The sequence below is a fragment of the Podarcis tiliguerta genome, assembly GCF_965153285.1.
Source record: "Podarcis tiliguerta genome assembly, chromosome: 2".
Classification (NCBI taxonomy): Eukaryota; Metazoa; Chordata; class Lepidosauria; order Squamata; family Lacertidae; genus Podarcis; species Podarcis tiliguerta.
In genome coordinates, this window is record NC_139535.1 from 61,446,041 (window position 1) to 61,459,282 (window position 13,242).

At 44.2% G+C, this 13,242-nt stretch overlaps 1 long non-coding RNA gene across 2 annotated transcripts; it reads right to left on the reverse strand.

The window, feature by feature from the left end:
• Positions 1 to 6,890: 6,890 nt before the first annotated feature.
• On the reverse strand, positions 6,891 to 12,512 carry LOC310671362. Of its 2 annotated transcripts, XR_014507982.1 has the most exons (4): positions 12,248 to 12,512; positions 9,759 to 10,115; positions 8,992 to 9,120; positions 6,891 to 8,859 (listed from the first exon to the last, which is right to left on the reverse strand). It is a non-coding gene; the product is annotated as an uncharacterized lncRNA (long non-coding RNA). The 2 variants fall into 2 exon arrangements; XR_014507983.1 differs by having other exon boundaries at positions 6,891 to 9,120.
• Between the last annotated feature and the right edge of the window lie 730 nt (positions 12,513 to 13,242).

Genomic DNA, 13,242 nt, shown 5'->3' on the forward strand with positions numbered 1-13,242 from the left:
GAGAAAACCAGCGTTCCTAAGCAGTTTGCAGGGTTTGAGGCCCTCTAGCATGGCAGCCCACCTTAATTTATTTTGCTTTGTTTGGTGAAACAGTAAGATTTTGGGGTGGGAGGAGAGTGTCATTTGTGCACCTGCAGTAACCCATTTTACATACGGGGAACACTGAGACCAAACTCTAAACCAGAGCAGAGAACTTTTTCTCTGTGTGTCATGCACACATATATACAGAGAGATGAATATGTTACAGATCTAGGTTCGTTTCAGCCTCGCTTTCTCTCATAGACATTCACTTCTCCCAGAGCCTGGTCTGGATCCAAGCTACTCCTTTGTTAACACCTGCTGGTTGTGGCTGAGCAGCTGCTGTAACTTCCTTTCAGCCTGGTATCATTCAGACAAGCCGCAGATTAATAAGTAACTAAATGAGAGTTGGGGGAAGCAAAACAGGAAGGAAACAATCTCCCATGCCTCACTGGTGATGTGGACATCAAAAAGCTGCAAGGACCAGCCAAGAGTCGGTTGGCAATCCTATTTCAAAGGCCATCAAAAAGAATAGGTTTGCACATAGCTGGCTCCTAAAATGGTTTGCAGTAAATTTTCTTTAAAAAGGTTTGCAGCTGGGAATACTGTCCCTACCTTGAACATGTCTTACTGTGAAGTACGCCAGATAATTTAGATGCAACTTAATTTCAAGGTAAATGTACATAGGGATGTAACCCTGCAGCTTGATCTAAGCACAGTGATTCAGAATATCTGTCACACTTTTACCCTGCTCTTCTCAAGACAGAGGTGATCATGGTGGTTTATAGGGAACCCATATAGCTTACAAGACAAGAGGTGCTTAGGCTTCATAGACACCATACATTTAAAGCACACACCCAAAGAATCCTGGGAGCTGTAGTTCCCCATCACAGAGCTACAATTCCCAGCAAGCATCCTTAACAAACTACAATTCCCAGGACTCTTTAGCAGGGTGGGATTTAAATGTACGGTGCCTCAGCAGCCGAACTGCATTGTTCTGGACCTAGTGAGTTCAGTGCTTTTATCCACAATTCCAAGGTACTGCCGCACTTGGAATTTGGGGATTATTTTTTTTAGGTTGCTGAACCTTAGAAAGGGTACTGTAGAACTGGAAAGGATGCAGGAAAAAGGGGCAACTCCCCTATGAAGAAAATGTATAATATTTGTAGATATTTGGTTTAGAATAGCTACATTGTGGAGAAAGTGGCCAATGAGAGAGGGTTTTTTCCCTTGTTCCATAATACTAGAACCAGAGCTCCACTCCAAATATTTCTGTGGTGCCCTCCCCCCCGGCCTTTACATCACTTTGAGAGGCCAAAAGTAGGTAGAGACAGAATTCCAGACTTTCACATATCTAGGGAGGTCAGCAGTGTACCCACTGCCAGAGCCAACAGCAGATGGAGCCAACTTATTCTAGGTTTCCCCCATCACCACTGTGATGAGTGCAGTGTTCTATGAAGGCAAAACAGACAGGACAGTGCCCCGTTTGCCCTAAATCAGGCATGGCCAATCTTGGCCCTCCAGCTGTTTTGGGACTACAGTTCACATCATCCCTGACCACTGGTCCTGTTAGCTAGGGATGATGGGAGTTGTAGTCCCCAAACACCTGGAGAGCCAAGTTAGGCCATGCCTGACCTATACGGATCCATCTCCACTGGAGTAATAAGCAGTTGTTCACATATCACATAATTAAACTGACATTCACTAATATCATTTGGTGATAAAAGTGTACCTTTCCACCAAGAATCGGGCACTGACGACAGCATAAAAGGTGGAAAATATTCAGTGGTGGCATGGTGGAAGAATTCCATTTGTAGTTTCTTCTTCTGCCGTCTATATTTTAATCCAGGCAGTTTAGGACTCTTTGTTGTGTGAGCCTGGCTAGAAAGTGGGAAATCAAATTGGATGTCAGTTAACTGAGTTTCAGAGCTGCCGTTTGTCACAATATTAGGTTTTTTAAAAAGTGTTTAATAAGGACGCCTCCCAAAGATTACTTTCTGGCATGGTGATTTCTTCTGTGAATAGTTCAAAACTGTGAGTCACCACCTCCCAAACGAATCTGCATTTCAAAAGTTTCCAAGATGGGATGAGAGATTTGTCATTTCAAAATCTGCCAGTAAATCAGCTTCACAATGTAAAAATGCACATGCGAACCAGACAGTGAGTGGTGATGTCAGACATCAGTTGAAAAAACATTTGTTTGTTGATAGCTCCTTTGTTACCAACTTGATGAAATGGCTTCTGGCCTCATCAGAGCATTACACTGTATTTGGAACTTTAGAAAGTAACAGAACAGAGAGGTCCCTGCCTCAAATAGGTTACAATCTAAATTTCTATACAGCGAGACCGGGAGAGAGAAGAATACCCAAGAAGACACAAATCTAATTACTGTATAATGGAGAGTCTTGTAGCAATCTGAATACTAACAAATGTACTCTGGCATAGGTTTTAATGGACTACAGTTCACTTCATCAGCTACATTAAGTTTTATCTTGAGATGTAAACATTGAGGTCAAAAGGAAATGAAATGCAGAAAAGTATAGACAGTTAAAATTATATTACTAACAGTGGTCATTCACACATACACAAACACACACAAAATCCAGAAGTGTAGATAACATAGACATTGTGGCATCGGTTAGCCAATTAACACATGTAGTGTGATAGAAACTAGTTGTTATTCCACTAATTCACTCTGCAAGTGTCTGGCGACACAATCACACAACTTAATAAGTCATCCACAACTTCAGCCGTTCATTCCCGTTCTTTCAATGTGATTTATGGCATTATCTGCCAACAATGGCCCCTCTGCATTCTGCATAGGGCAAACAGATCTACATAAAAGAATGGACACAAATCTGACATCAGAAATGGCCATATCCAAAAATATGTATACTTCGTAAATGCATACATTTATTCATTACAGCTATTTTATCCTACCTTTCAGGATATAAATCCCATCAAGTCAGCTTACAAGTAACATGCATTTGCATATTACTTTTAGAGGGAGACCATAATGTGAAACCGCTAAATTACTTCATCAAGAAGTTAAATACTATGGATTGTGGTTTGAATCAGGATAAGGGATTTTTGTCACACTGCATGTGTCAATTGGCTTACCAATATCAGGTTGCCAGTGTTATCAACAGCTTTTCTGTGTGTGAATGGCCACCATTAACAATGTAATTATCACAATCTAGATTTCATTTCCTTCTTACCTTACCATTTACAGTTCCTTTCCATGTACAGTGGTCCTCGGGTTAAGTACTTAATTCGTTCCAGAGGTCCGTTCTTTTTTTTTTTTTTAAATAATATTTATTAGAAGTTTTATAGTTACAGAAAGAAAGTGTGAGAGAAAAAAAAGCAATAAAATTTTTTTTAACAAACAGTACATCAAAAATAGAAGGGGAAAAAAATAGTACAAAACAAGAAAAAACAAAAACATTTAAAAACACATCCAAATTCCATATCTTTATCTTTCATTTACTTGAAAGAGATCCGGAGGTCCGTTCTTAACCTGAAACTGTTCTTAACCTGAAGCACCACTTTAGCTAATGGGGCCTCCTGCTGCCGCCGCGCTGCCGCTGCTGCATGATTTCTGTTCTTATCCTGAAGCAAAGTTCTTAACCTGAAGTACTATTTCTGAAACATATGTAACCTGAAGCGTATGTAACCCGAGGTACCACTGTACAGATAAACTCAAGAGGACAGTTTCATGCTTCTGATAGTAAACTGCAGCCCAGGAACTCTTATGCCACAACACATTGGTTAGTCTTTGCGATGCCACAAGACACTGCTGCTTTTGCTGCAGCAAGCTGACATGGCTCCCGCCTTGGCAAATGTGAACATAGGAGCCATATGCAGGTTTATGTGGAAGTCAGCACTGTGTTCAGAAGGGTTTAGTTCCAGGTAAATCTCTCTAGGATTGCAGCCCTATTTTCACTTGGCGATGAAGGTGAAGCAAAAAGCTTAAGGGAAAATTCTGATGGGAGATTTGCTGTGCCACTTTAGAAGCACAGAGTGTATCTCCTTGTTGTATATGGTACCATTACAATTCAAGACATTCCCCTCTTAGGAAGAGAATGTTTTATTGATTCGCAGCAGCATGGTGAGGTTCTGGACTTCCTGGGGAAATCAGGACAATTGCCAAGCCTGCTCCCAGTTCTGCACAAGGAGACGCAGCAGGATACTGTCCACATGCAACCCTGCAGAGTGGCATAGAGTGAGGTGGAGAGAGAAGGAAAGCAGCAGGATCCACTGAATGTCATGTTCCTTTCTGCCCCCCAGGGGAAATAAGTGCTTAAAAAAAGAGTGCTAAGGACAAAGAGCTCCTGAGTACATACAAAGTCCATTGTTCTTTCTAATTAATGGTGTTGAACTCGATGGAGTAGCACAGAGGAGTTCGTGTATTTGCATTCGCAGCACAACATTTCCATAGCACACACTTGTACTGCACTACAAATGCAGCCACCTCACCACTTGATACCTTAATCACGTGTACTTTTTAAATAAAGGGTTGCTATATGAAAGCACCCACATACTAATTAATAGCAAAAACAGCCCCGGTGGATCTTTGCCAGGCTTTGTGCTTTTCAGTTCTGGCCAACAGCCCAGAGGTTAAAATTCAGACTAGACTGACTGGATGCGTTTTCTTCGTGCTTCTTTCTTGTGTCCCTTGTGTTCAGAGATGTGCTCAGTGGCTGTCTGTGGGCAGTACTAAGAGAAGCTGGGCCATGCGGATTACCTGGGTGTGGAAGAAAAAACCTAATATCTCTGGAAAGACACCCTGACCTTTTCAGGAGAGATTTCTTCTATGCCAGCAATCCCACACACCGCCCCCACACTTCTAAAACCGAGGTTTTGTTTTGTTTTGACTCAATGTGGGTGACATTGGCCCTGGGTGGCTTATCCTAAGTTATGTGATAATCTCTCAGCGAAAGGATTCCCCGGCACTGTGATTAGCCAGGAGAAGAATGCGTTTGATGCTCTGTCCAGTGATCTATATTTCCATAAAGTCCTTTCTCCCCCTGCACCATTCCAGCAGCAAAACTTGGTGGAATGCCCTGAAGGGCCGGATGAGGCTGCCTGCTTTTGGAGTAATTGGTATGTCTAGCTGATGTCTTCTTCTAAGGCTGCTCCCTTTCTTTGGCAATTGGTGCGCTTCTTGTGTCCTCATGCATGTCAGATTTTTGAAGCCAATTAACTCTGAGGTTTCCCCCACCACCTAAGCAGGGATTGAGAAGAAGCTGCTGGCTCATCAAATAATTTCCCCTTTTCACGCTCCAGTTGAGAGATGAGGGGCAGATCAGCTCCAACGGCCAGCTGCATGTTGGACTTTGCCTAGCTACGATCCCTGCTCTAGCCTGCAAAGAATTCCATTCCCTTGGCCTGGAGGAGAGTTTGGAGGTGGGGAGAGAGAGAGAGAAAGAGGCCCAGATTTGTCCTAGTTCATCATTTTCTCCCTGCCCCTTTATTCCTGCCTAGAGGCTTCCGAGGATTGTTAAGTCATGTACAGGCAAACTCAGAACAATAGCAGTGGTACCTGAAATCATTGTCAGCACACAGTAGCAGTCATGTGGATGCATAAATTCTAAACACCGAGGGCAGATGACACCTACGATGCAATCAGTGGCAAAGAATACATTGCTCCCCCCCCCCAATGGAACAACCTCTATTTCCAGCTCATGTTCAAACAGATTGGTTTCAAAACAAAACACCACCGCAGTAGCTGAAAGTTTTACTTTTTAGTTGGTTCCTATGAACAAACATAAACATTTTCTTCTGATCAGATTGCCCTGGGCATATGCTTAGACTTGCAGGTAGCCTATGGAGATTAAAGGCTCTTCCAGATGACCAGTTAATTGCACATTCATTGCATTTCCAGAAGCAGGTACACAATTCTCATGGTGCTTCTACAATGTCGCTGTTCATTGACCTTTCCAATTGGTTTGCATTGAGGTTACATGATGCCACACAGTGTTGCCAATACTCCAAACTTTCCAGTGCATCTCCCCTTGCCCATATTTGTGGTGAAATGTCTCCTGTAGTTTTCCATTTTGTTTTCCATCAACGAATTGTTTGATATTGTGGAACTGTACCAAAACAGCACCCAGCAGCAAAGAACAAAAGAAACAGCAATCCAAGGGCGTGAAAACGAAGTGCAATAGGCATTACTCTTAAGAGTCCGACATGAACATGTTGTGAGCAAGCAGGTTTTACAGTTCTTTCAGGAGAATGATAAAAACAGGATCTTCCAGTCATCCACAATAAAAAGAGTTATTTAATATAGCGTTTTAAATAAACTGCTTTCACATCTCTAAACCTGTGTGTACTATTTTGTGAACACGTTGCTTAAACTTCGGCTGCAATCCTATGTACACCTACTTGGAAGTAAGCCCTGCTAACATATTGGGACTCACTGAAGAGTAAACATTCATCAAATCGCACCCTAAAAGAATTATTATTATAATGCTAATAAATTTAAAAGCAGGTAAATTGAAAAGTTGACAAATAAGTGCCTATGAAGGTAAATAGCAAAAGAAAATTTACATTGGATATAAATGTATATCCAACAGGGAAAAGCAAAATAAAAACACACCATAAAAACAAGTGGGAACAAGAGTAACAGGAAAACAAACTAGTATCCTGCGTCACAGGACAGGAAGCTGATCTGGGATGGGGATCCTGTGGCCAGCCCTCCAGATATTACTGGACTACAACTCCCATCAAACCTGTCCACTGACCGTGCTCGCTGGGGCAGATGGGAGCAGGAGTCCAATGTAGAAGGTACATCTTCAAACTTATACCAGCCTTATATCCATTTCAATGTCCCCAAAGAATCCGAGGAACTCTGATCGGGTGACTGCTCTGAGGATATAGGAGATCCCTAAGCAGAGGTAGAATTCCTCAGGGAGGGAGGGAGAGAATGACTATCAAAACTTTATGAGCACACTTTATGTGAAAAAAATCCCCTCTGGATTCCTTCCAAGTAAAAATGTATATTTATGGCACAAATATGCCCAGGCACAGCCAGTCTGAGCCGTGCAGCAAGAGCGTCTGGAGCAGCAAATTCTGTAAAGCAGGTGTGGGAAAACCTTTGGTCCTCCAGATGTTGCTGAACTACAACTCCCATTACCCCCTGATTATTGGCCACATTTTCCTCTCCCCTTTTAATGCACTTTTCTTTCCTGTTTGTTTTCTGTCCCTTGAGTCTCTGCAGTTTCCCATCCCATCTTTCCTGTGGTAGGTTCATCTGAGATCACATATTTCCTCTAAGCTATTTTCTGATAATGTTACTGTACAGTAAGTACATGTGGAAAAGCATACCCTCCAAAAGGCAAAGGCAAAATGTGAAAATTTTCCACCAGAGGCTTAGGCATATTGCCTGTTGTGCATGAGTTAAAGTCCATGCACTGATTAAGAATTCACTGTATGTCTAACATACAGTACAATGCTATGCATGTCTACCCAGAAGTAAGTCTCTTGGTGTTTAATGGTGTTTGCTCCCAGGTATGTGGGTACAGGATTGCAGCCTAGACTTTGGTTTAGGGTTGGTGGAAACAGGGTTCTTGTACCTTTAACAACTATGTGGCAGGCAGAAATTCAACTGGTTAAACCTTTCATAATATAGAAATATAATTATTAGAAAAGCTTCATCTGTTCACATTCTGTCTGTCAGACATTTTATTACTTCATAGTAAGGGATTTATTTTTCTCCCAGCCTCTTCTACACTTGTGAAGGAGGACACAAATATGCACATGACAAAAGGCCATTTGCAAATTTTATGTAAATATGTGTCCTCTTTTGCAAGTGTCCTCTTCTGCAATCTCCATGCAGTGTACTGGGCCCAGAAAATCCTATTGGCACCCCTGAGCGCTGGCACCAGGTTTGTGAGGATCCTGGGCACCCTGCTTTCAGTGCCCTGCCTGACTTACTGGGGCACCATGGATGGTGAGCTGCATTCATTGAGGAGCTGAATGGTGGCTTCACTGAGTAAGCCGCATTTCTCTTGCCCCCTGTGTGGCAACACTTGTGTTGTGCAAATGGGGAAAATAACAAACAAGATTGGTTGACTCCATGCTGAGTGGCACTGGGCAGAGAGGTGCACAGGACAGCTGCACTGGGCAAGCAAGTGAACTATCTTTCTGTTCCCTTCCTGGAGCTCTCAATACTTCATTGTCAAGACAATCAAAATACGGTGCGGTCTGTTCAGCCACCCAGCGATGACCAGGGATTTTAATGAGACTCGGAAATTCCACCAGCAGAGTTTTCCACATGTGATTGTAAAAGCTTCACCTGTTTATTTTCCAATCTGTGAAATACAAGAAAAGGGCCACACAAGAAAGGTGTCGGTTCTACTTTTCAATTCAGCTTCGAGGATGTAAGGAAGGATGTTTATTGCTCACATTGTGCCTTCAGAGCTTCATGTTCTTTCTTGATCTTTGAGATGAAAAGGCCAGCCCTTCGTCATCTGTTTGTGTGCCACTGAAAGGCTACCAGAGTCTGTGGGGGCAGAAGAATTCCCAGCGCTTTCGCATTCCCAATGGCACTCAGCGCAAGACACACACAAAAGGGCTCCAGGGAAGCCCTTGTCATCCCATTTGAGAAACATCAGTCAGGATACACGTTCTCCCTTTCCAGCGTTGTCCCAGCTCCACCCTCCGCCCCCCTAAGTCTGTGTTTCATTAGCTAACATTTTGTGGTTGCCTCACTACACACTCAAGTGGGAATATCCAGCGCTGGAGAGAAAAAGCGTTGCTGTGATATTTGGTGTACCACATCTGATAGGGATGAAGCAGTAGACTGTCTGATCTCTGGAATGTGGCCTCTGGCACCGTTCTCTGGAATAATTCCCCATTAACAAATGGGAAAAGGAACCATTTAAATCAAAACATCCATCCCCCAACAAAAGAGAGAGGGAGAGATACCAGAGGAAAGTGAAAACACAAAACTGGTTACAAATTTATACTCACCAGAAAGAAATTCCTATTATTTGGAACTTAAGGCAGTTTTAGTACCCTTGCGTGTTTTCTGAGAGTCCATATTGTTCCAAAATATATTCATGTTCCTGCGTCCATTACACCCCTGGATACTTACATTGTCTACAAAAAACATGGCAATTTTGTCAAGAACAAAGGTCGTTTGCAAGGTCAGCTACAATAGTTCCAAGAAATATGCATTTTAGAATACTTGAACCCTTGTGAGAGTTTTTCGGAGTGGGACTTGCACAGAAATTATCGTGCCAAGAAAGGGGGATAAAATATGACTAATAACTAGTCTCAGAGCTAAAGTTCACAATGTCCAGTGGCGAAAATGTTCCCACTGATTAATTATTCTTGTGGGGAAAGGAATTTGCTAAGTATTCGGCCTGGCATTTGCAAACACCCATCCGCCCACACAGTAACAACATGACTGTTAAAGGGGTTCTGATTAAGCACATTTGTCCATTTGCATCTTTCACTTAAGGGCTTGCCGGCTTGGCCAGCATTTGCCAAGCTAGGAGAAGAGATAAACAGATCAATCTCAAAACAAATTATGCAACTTCATGAACTTTATCTTGGTGGGAACTGGTAGACCACACAAGTAGAATGGATCAACAATGAACCAAATAATTGCTTGATTATTTTTTTAAGGCATGCTAACAACTTAAAGCAGATTTATAGCCACATCACTGCAAAGAAGGACTAAAGAGAGCAGAAGTATTTTGGCTGAATATTCTAGAATTATCCAATGCAATTACCAAAGAATGCAGCAGCAATCCTATATGCAGTCCGGATGAGCAGTAATGGGAGGCTGTAGCCACAGAACAGTTGAAGGGAGATAGCTAAGGAGATAAAGTTGAAATATTCTCCACTGTCACTAGTTGAAAAGTAGATGTGGCTTTGGAGTTTATGGCTTACTTCCTGGCGAGAGATCCTGAGAAAATAAATTACCTTTCCTAACTAGCGCCAGGGCCTTTAATGCCAAGCATTAATGTTTCTGCCAACTGTTAATTGCCTTGACAGGTTCTCTGGAAGTGGTCTGAGAATGCCCCTCTCTGCTGTTGATAACATGGCGGTACTGCTGGTGCACGCATAGCCTCGCTTTTTTTTCTGATCTGGGAGAGGAAGCGGAGAGACATTATTCTTCCTGTCAAGATACAAGGAGAAAACAGTATCTAAAAGATAATTCTGGATTCCTTCCTGTCGCACTGGGAGCTTCAGACTGATCAGCAGACTCAGCACTGGGGTGGCTTGACTGGGCTTCCAGAGGGGGCCGCCGTTCACTGGTTGAAGCTTCTGAAACTGCTGTGATGGGAGCTCTGAAGAGCAAGAGGAAGAGGAAGAGGAGGAGATGCAGCCTTTGGCTGTCTCGCCATTCTCTGCCTGGCCTGCCCTGTAGTTTACCTGGCCAGCTAGGCCTGGCCCAATAGCAGCACACTCTAGCCATCCTTGGGTGCCCACATAGCAGATTGCCGCCCCCCCCCCAAGAAAATGCATCACATACCCAAGCAGAGGGCAAAAGGAGGGCACAGATTTGTATACAAATTGCCTAAGCTCATTTATACATAGAGAGGCAAATGTAGAAGTAATTACTGTAATTTAAATAGAAACACAGTCCATCTCAGCACAGTGGAGAAGGGTGTGGCCAGGTGACCTGTTAGCCTGCTGTCCAGGTGCTGATGGGCAACTTCAAGGTCTCTCCTCAAGTATTCTTCAAACAAAGGACAAGGCCTAAGGCGTCCTGATATTCCTCTATTCATAGCTAGCAGCTTCTGTCATGGAGGCATCATTGCTCTTTGGGCCCATGGGGCGCAGATCTTTGCTCCAGAAATATTGGGAGCCACCTCTCACTCAAGATGGAATCAGTGGTCTGGTGGTGACGGAAGATATACTGCTGCTACAAACTCCTCCCTACTCCTATCACACAAGGACAAACAGAAAGCGGAGTGATGGCCACACGAGGTGATTAAGCAGCTGTACAATACCTAGGAAAGCAACTCCAGAAAGAGGAATGACTGGAGGATGAGCATGAGCCTCTAGTCTTCCATTCGCCAACACCCCGTTGTTTGTTTGCATTTATCTCACATTTTCCCTCCAATGAGGTCAAAGCAGTATACCTCTGCGGTAGCTGAAGCTGAGGGAGAATTACTGGCCCAATGTCACTCAGTGAACTGCACCATGGCCAGGAGGAGATTGGAACCTGGGTCTCTCCAATATAACTCCAAGACACTAATGACTACACCACACTGGCTCCTTGGGTTTTGTGAACTCAGGAAGCCAAAACACAGAGGGAGAGGGGTGGGTGGCGGCGCTCCTTCTCTTTCTTAGCTCACCACGAATCCTTCCCTTTGGCAGGAGAAAGGGGAGGAAAAACAGGAGGCAGGGGCCTCCCAACAGTGCCTTACATGGGAGATTGCTGGTGATCAGAGTTGTGCTTTCTAGGTGCTCATCTGGCAGCCTGGGCTATTTTGCTTTGATAAAGTGAAATAAAAATGTGCCGTTTCCTCGCCTCTCACATCTGTTTCCAAAAACGCTTTAGATTGGCCATATCCTCTCGGATGCTAATTCCGTTTATAGTCTGCCCGGCCCAGCCTTCCATCCACATATGGTTCCTTTTTTTTCTGTAGCACTTCTGGGACGAAATTCTATCCCACTCCATTCACCTTTCCTGCACAGGCTGGCTGAGATGGGCCACCCACGTCGAGGATCCAGGCATAGCCGGGGGGATTCTCACACACATGAAGCAGCATCCGAACTCCCGCCAACCCCCTGGTGGCGCTTATCGCCAGCTGGAAGATTGCGAATGAGCTTGCAATTAATCAAGTTCATGTGGGAAGGAAATGCACTGGGTTTGGGGGCGGGGGTTATCCCATCTCTCACAGGGGTGTTAAAGGGTTGAAGTGAGTAGGCTGACACCAAGCAGTTTGTGAATCCCTTCTGGGGCAAGATAAGGGATAATGAAGTCTGGCACATTCAGGTCTTGAGGGGTTTTTGTATGGCCTTATTGGCCACCTCATGAGAAGAGAAGACTCCTTGGAAAAGAAATGTTGGGAAAGATGGAGGGCACAAGGAGAAGGGGACGACAGAGGACGAGATGGTGGACAGTGTTCTTGAAGCGACTAACACGAGTTTGGCCAAACTGCGGGAGGCAGTGGAAGACAGGAGTGCCTGGCGTGCTCTGGTCCATGGGGTCACGAAGAGTCGGACACGACTAAACGACAACAACAATTGGGAAATAGTTACAAACCTCCCTTTATCAACAGTGATATAGATACGGTGACGCTGGGGCTGTTGGCCTAAGTAGGCCGACCTACTTGACTTAGGTAAAGGTTGAGCCTTATGCAGTGACCAGGTGTAAGTTGCTGCAGGCCCTGGAACAAGACATGGAAACTTTGCTTAGAACAGGCATTGGCAAACTCGGCCCTCCAGATATTTTGGGACTACAACTCCCATCATCCCTAGCTAACAGGACCAGTGGTCAGGGATGATGGGAATTGTAGTCTCAAAAAAACATCTGGAGGGCTGAGTTTGCCTATGCCCACCCTAGAATAAGGTTCTTCTTCTTTTTTACAAATTTACTAGGAAAATGTAGTTATGTGCCCATTACATTCTAGCTAATGGGCCTGAAACCCTGGAAGGCTGCTGCCAGTCAGTGTAGACAATACTGAACTATGGAGACCAGGCAGGCACCTTCACTTTTGGGTGCCTGCTAAAAACATTTCTGTTTAGACAATTCTTCCCAGACGCTTAGAAAACTGATGCTGAGTTTTAATTGGTTTTAGTCTATTGCTTTCACTTTCTGTATGCTTTAAAATATCATTGAAAACTCTTCTTGTGATAATCTGACTGTTCTGTTTTGTAGTGTTTTGAGGGTTTCCCCCCCCCCCCTGCAATCAAGTGGCGTAATGAATAAATGAAAAATAAAAACATAATGGGCCTGTGGTCTGACTTGGTATAAAACAGCTTCCTATGGTCTTCAAATCTGGGACGCGGGTGGCGCTGTGGGTAAAACCTCAGCGCCTAGGACTTGCCGATCGCATGGTCGGCGGTTCGAATCCCCGCGGCGGGGTGCGCTCCCGTCGTTCGGTCCCAGCGCCTGCCAACCTAGCAGTTCGAAAGCACCCCCGGGTGCAAGTAGATAAATAGGGACCGCTTACCAGCAGGAAGGTAAACGGCGTTCCGTGTGCTGCGCTGGCTCGCCAGATGCAGCTTGTCACGCTGGCCACGTGACCCGGAAGTGTC